Source organism: Oryx dammah, unplaced genomic scaffold (assembly GCF_014754425.2).
Source record: "Oryx dammah isolate SB20612 unplaced genomic scaffold, SCBI_Odam_1.1 HiC_scaffold_28, whole genome shotgun sequence".
Lineage (NCBI taxonomy): Eukaryota > Metazoa > Chordata > Mammalia > Artiodactyla > Bovidae > Oryx > Oryx dammah.
The window spans coordinates 51,997,021-52,003,020 of record NW_024070212.1 but is presented as its reverse complement, the minus strand read 5'-3'; the positions used below and the strand labels follow the sequence as shown (position 1 = coordinate 52,003,020).

The 6,000-nt window shown below is 47.2% G+C and overlaps 1 protein-coding gene across 1 annotated transcript in view; it reads left to right on the top strand.

Moving 5' to 3' along the window:
• The first annotated feature begins 80 nt into the window (after positions 1–80).
• Positions 81–6,000, top strand: part of LRRC8C (leucine rich repeat containing 8 VRAC subunit C) — an 87,689-nt gene continuing 81,769 nt past the window's right edge. Inside the window, exon 1 of the mRNA XM_040232361.1 lies at positions 81–335. The gene's annotated coding sequence lies outside the window, so the exon portion shown is untranslated. The remainder of the gene's footprint in view (positions 336–6,000) is intronic.

Genomic DNA, 6,000 nt, shown 5'->3' with positions numbered 1-6,000 from the left:
GCGGCGACCCCGGGGCCGGGCGCTGGGCGGCGCTGGCTGCCGCTGGCCGGGCCGCTCGCGGGGCGGCGCTGGAGGCGGCTCCGTCCGCGGCCGGGGGAGGCGGAGGGGAGGAGGGCTGCGGGGCTGGGGCGTTAGCTGCGTCCCGGCTCGGAGCCCGCGAAGAGGACGAGGAGGAAGGCGCCGCCGTGGCCGCGGCCGCAGTGCTTCGGGGCGCGACGAGCCATGAGCAGCCGCCCGGCGGGCGACCCCGCTGCCGCTGGCCGCCGCTGAGCCCAGGCGGGAGACGGCTCGCCGCTCTCCAGCACCGTTCGCCGCCGGCACCCTCGCGCCCAGAGGTAAGGGCGGGGACCGCCGAGGGATGGGACGGGATGCGATGGAGAGGGACGGCCCGCCGGGGACCGCCGGCTCGGTCCTCCAGGTGTGCTGGAGCCACGACTCGCCCCGCCTCGTTCGCGTCCCTGCCTTCCCCCGGCTCTCGGGCGGGCGGACTGTGGGCTCCTGCCCGGCGTGTGGTCCCTGGAGCCATCCGCTGCCGGAGCTCGGGGACCCGCCAATCCTCACCCCACCCATTCCGCGGCAGCCCAGCGTCGGGGGAGAGACCCCAGCCTGGCGCCAAGCGCAGCGCGGCAGGTTCTGCGGACTTGGGGGGATGGGGCTGGGGGACCAGGAGAAAACGGGGCCACGCAGGGGGAGATCGTCGTTCTTTTCAACCTTAAACCTCCCTTCGACCTCAGGGTCTTTACCTACTGGTCTGCTCTTCCCTTACCACCCCCGAGCCCCTGAAGTTAGCACTTTGGGGAGAGAGAGGAATTAGGTCTCCGAAGGGAACGAGAGCGCGATGCTTGCTCCCCAGCAGGACCCGAGGGCAGAGAGGGTGTCGCTGGATCTCGCGGGCCCCAGAAACCAGGTGTCTAGGCCGGCGATTGAGACCAAGACCGCTGCTTTCGACACAAACCCAGGCTCGCTGGTCTTTCCCTTTCCAGCTGGTTCTCAGCGACGACACGGCTAGGGATGTAGTTAGCTACTCAGCAACCTTAGGATGTGCTCTGTAGGAGCTAATTCCTTTCTTCTCTCCCTCTGCCAGTTCTTCCCTCCCCCACCCACGGTATACATCGGATTCTAGTCCCTTCAAAACCTTGCTCTCTACCTAGCTTTGGGTGCCACGGACACTTAGCCCACATCCCAGGACAGATATTTCAAAGGGTTAAGGCCAAACTTCACTTTCGAATTCTTTTTAAGCATTTTAAACTCCCAGCAAACCGGTTAGGAAACACTTTCAAGTCCCTGTCCACCTTAAAGTAAAAAATAAGCACCCATCAAACCGTGTGAGTGCCAGCAGCGTTGGGCAGAGGGAGATTTGAATGACTATTTCATGCAGACTTATGGGGGAGGAACAGGTAAAGGAAATGGTAAGGCTTATTTTAGTCACACATTTCTTACAAGCTCTCAATTGTGTAAAAAATGTAGCCTTAGCCAACGGTCACATTTCCGGACAGGTATATAGTGGTTTCCTAAGGCATACTGGAGGCTTCTTCATGGACAAGTTATTAAAATGCCGTCCAGATGAGAGATGTAGGCAACTGGTCTTAACGCTCTTGGCACAGTAGGGTACCATCACCTCAGCCGTCAGCTTTATAGTTTTTATTTTTCTTTACATTCTATTTTTAAATGATTTGTGTAAACCCCAAAGGTAAGCAATACTTTACAAAATTTGCTCAGATTCATAAACCTGTGGACATGGGTAACAGATTTAAGTGTCTACAGCTCCAATCTGTGATATTTGCCTTCTTGTGACTTGCTTAGATAGGGAAGACCATGGACCTAACCCAGACTGGCTTTACTTTGGAGTGATTAAATACTCTCTTTAGGTCAGATTGTTTGTTTGCTTTTGAGGGAGAGGTGGGGAGCAGCTTTGCAAGGATGGATGCTTTTCATGGTTCACATAACAGATTTGACCACAGATAAGGCCCACTCACCCACCAGCAGGATCAGAGATAGCAAGCATGTTTAACAACTTTCTTAGTAATAAAATGATCAAAGCCTTTGTTAACAGTACTAATCTCTTCTTTCTCAGATGGCCTAGGCACTTCAGGAAGGTGTTTTGAAAAGTGTAAAAAGTATCTAATTTTTGCCAATTTGTTAATGATTCTTAATAGTCTGTACTTAAGTTGTAGTCAACCATAACTTCATAGTAAAACCCAAGTTTGAAAAAGAAATAGAGTGGAAATACACACTTATTTTGCCAAGTGTGGCGTTAATAATTTAGTATGGAGCATTACTGTAATACAGGCTGCACTAGATGCCTGACATGCATGATCTCAAAATCTGACAACAAACCCTTAAGGCAGATGGCCATTCACACATCACAGAAGAGAGAGGCTCAGAGTGTGTGACTTATCCAAGACCATACAGCTGAGTTAATGCCTGAATGAAGCCAAGCCTCTAGTTGTCTTTTCTTTTTTTTAAATTTATATTAGGGTATAATTGATTTACAGTGTTGTCTTAGTTTCAGATATACAGCAAAGTGAATCTGTTACACAAATACATATATCCAAATCCTCTAGTCTTAATGATTTACTTTTTTGTTATTCAAAGCTGCCTCTCTCTCTCTCTTTTTTTTTTCCCTAAATACATTTATTGTTAACTTACCATAAGGACTGTATGAAGAAATGGGGGATTAAGGAAGTCAGGTCACCTGTTCAGGGTTTTCTGGTATATAGCAGAATTCACATTTGGAATTAGGGCCATCTGTTTCCCAAACCCCTCTTCTTGCCATTGCTGTCTATTAAATGACTGATTTAGAGCTTAACCTAATGAACATTTCACTCCGGCTCATCAGCCATCCTCATTCATATGATAATGAGGCCCTCATGAGCTGCAACACACTCCCAAATACTTTATACTCAATCCCTGGAGTGCTGGCTATGTCTCCAGGCCCAGAATACTCATGAAAGCATATTGTAACCAAGGAGGTGACATGTATCCTGATGCAGGTATCGTTAATTCACTTAATGTCTCTTAAAATATAAATCATTGTAGACTGGTTTGGGGTAAAGGGCATGGCCTCAAGATAGGAAAAGCTGGTACAGATTCTGGCTCTATTGCATAGGACAAGTGCCAACTAATTCACATTATTGAGCTTCTCTGAGCCACAGCTTTCTTATAAGTGAAGCCTACCTAGCTGGATCATGTGTGCATTCAATGTAACAGTGCTTACAACGGACAGCTCCTGAAACCTGTGTGTTGTGTGTTCAGTCACTAAGTCGTGTCCGACTCTTTGCCATCCCATGGACGCAGCACACCACGCTTCCCTGTCCTTCACTATCTCCTGGAGTTTGCGGAAACTCATGTCCATTGAGTCAGTAATGCCATCCAACCATCTCATCCTCTGCCACCCCCTTCTCCTGCCCTCAGTCTTTCCCAACATCAGGGTCTTTTCCAATGAGTCAGCTCTTTGCATCAGGTGGCTGAAGTATTGGATCTTCAGCTTAAGCATCAGTCTTTCCAATGAATATTCAGAGTTGATTTCTTTTAGAATTGACTGGTTTGATCTCTTTGCTGTCCAGGAGACTCAAGAGTCTTCTCCAGCACCGTAGTTTGAAAGAATCAATTCTTTGACGCTCAGCCTTCTTTATGGTTTAACTCTCACATCCATACATTACTAATGGAAAAACCATAGCTTTGAGTATATGGACCTTTGTTGGCAAAGTGATGTCTTAACTTGTTAATACACTGTCTACATTTGTCATAGCTTTCCTTCCAAGGAGCAAGCGTCCTTTAATTTCATTGCTGCAGTCACCATTCACAGTAATTTTGGAGCCCAAGAAAATAAAATCTGTCATTGCTTCTACTTTTTCCCCTTCTATTTGCCATGATGTGATGGGACAAAGGACTTCCCAGTTGGCACCAGTGGTAAAGAATCTGCCTGTCAATGCAGGAGACATAAGAGAAGTGAGTTTGATCCCTGGGTCAGGAAGATGCCCTGGAGGAGGGCATGGCCACCCACTCTTGTATTTTTGCCTGGAGAATCCCGTGGACAGAAGAGTCTGGTGGGCTACAGTCCATAGGATCACAGAGTCAGACACGACTGAAGCGACTTAGCACCATGGGACAAATGTGGTCCTGTCACCTAGTAGGTGCTTAATAAATGGTAAGAATTACTGTATTCTACCACTGATGGAAATTTCTGCTTAACTTTGCATTTGTATATTTTACATGCATTAGCATTTAGTCAGCACTGTCATTGATTCACTCTTTTATATAGAGGCCTTATCTGCTTTTTAGCATCTTTAACTTTTGAATCAATCCTTGTTTTTGTAGTCTTGACTTATAAACATTTACTCACCTTATGTAGTTTTTCCTTTGCCCTACTCTGCACATTTTTTAGAATATTAATAGCCATCTTTCAATGGGACAGAATTTGTATATCTTGGCAAATGCACTATCCTGTTTTCTGCCTCTGGGTATCTCAGAGGCTGATGATATCTGATGATATCTCAGAGGCTGATATCTCAAGGCTGATATCTCAGCCTTGCTTATCACTCAGAGCACCATGGCAATCTTAGTATCTCCCCACCACATACCTCACCCTTCACCGGGTCTCTACCAGCTGATGTTCTGCATCTACTTCAAGTGAAAAGTGAAAGTGAAGTCGCTCAGTCATGTCCGACTCTTTGTGACCCCATGGACTGTAGCATATCAGGCTTCTCCGTGCATGGGATTTTCCAGGCAAGAGTACTGGAGTGGGTTGCCATTTCCTTCTCCAGGGGATCTTCCCGACTCAGGGATTGAACCCAGGTCTCCCGCATTGTAGGCAGACACTTTACCCTGTGAGCCACCAGGCCCAACCTAAATGATACCTCCTAGGTGAGCCATTGGAGAAGAAAATGGCAACCCACTCCAGTGTTCTTGCCTGGAGAATCCCAGGGATGGGGGAGCCTGGTGGGCTGTTGTCTCTGGGGTCCCACAGAGTCGGACATGACTGAAGCGACTTGGCAGCAGCGGCAGCAGCAGGTGAACCATAGACCTTCCATTTTTAATCATTTGTCAGTTTACTTATAATTCAGATAACATATCCCCCCTAATGATTTTTACATTTTTTAATGTTATTTGTCTAGGTAATAACCTACAAAAACTGTAAACTCTTTGAAGACAATGACGTTTTTCTGTTTCTTTATATGCTTTGCTTCAAATAAAACATCAGTTCAGTTCAGTCGCTCAGTCGTGTCTAACTCTTTGCCACCCCATGAATCGCAGCACACCAGGCCTCCCTGCCCATCACCAACTCCCGGAGTCCACCTAAACTCATGTCCATCAAGTCGGTGATGCCATCCAACCATCTCATCCTCTGTCATCCCCTTCTCCTCCTGACCCCAATCCCTCCCAGCATCAGGGTCTTTTCCAATGAGTCAGCTCTTCATGTGAGGTTGCCAAAGTATTGGAGTTTCAGCTTCAGCATCAGTCCTTCCAAAGAACACCCAGGACTGATCTCCTTTAGGATGGACTGGTTGGATCTCCTTACAGTCCAAGGGACTCTCAAGAGTCTTCTCCAACACCACAGTTCAAAAGCATCAATTGTTCGGTGCTCATAGTTTCAATTTCCTGCATGAAAGATGAGTCAGATATTCAGAGAGAGACCTCAGAATAATTAGGAAACACACCCAAGTTATTTGTCTCTGTTACATGAGTAGTGGCACCCTCCTCTTTATTCTGAGACTTGTTCATCCCAGCCTTCTTCACTCCTTTAACTGGCATTACATTTACTGGAAGCCCACAGTTCTTCAAAGCCTTGGCCATTAGGTACCAGGTAAGATGGCTATGTTTCATTGATCAATTGCTGCTGTGGTGGTATAGTAACCTCATTAGGTTGTAAATGTATTGAGTATATCAACAGTATTTGAGTAGTTTGGCATTTTAGATGGGGTAATGACCCCGACGGATTTCTTTAATTAGGATTATAATTTACCTATGGGAAAGAAATGCAGGTTTCCCCCATGATCT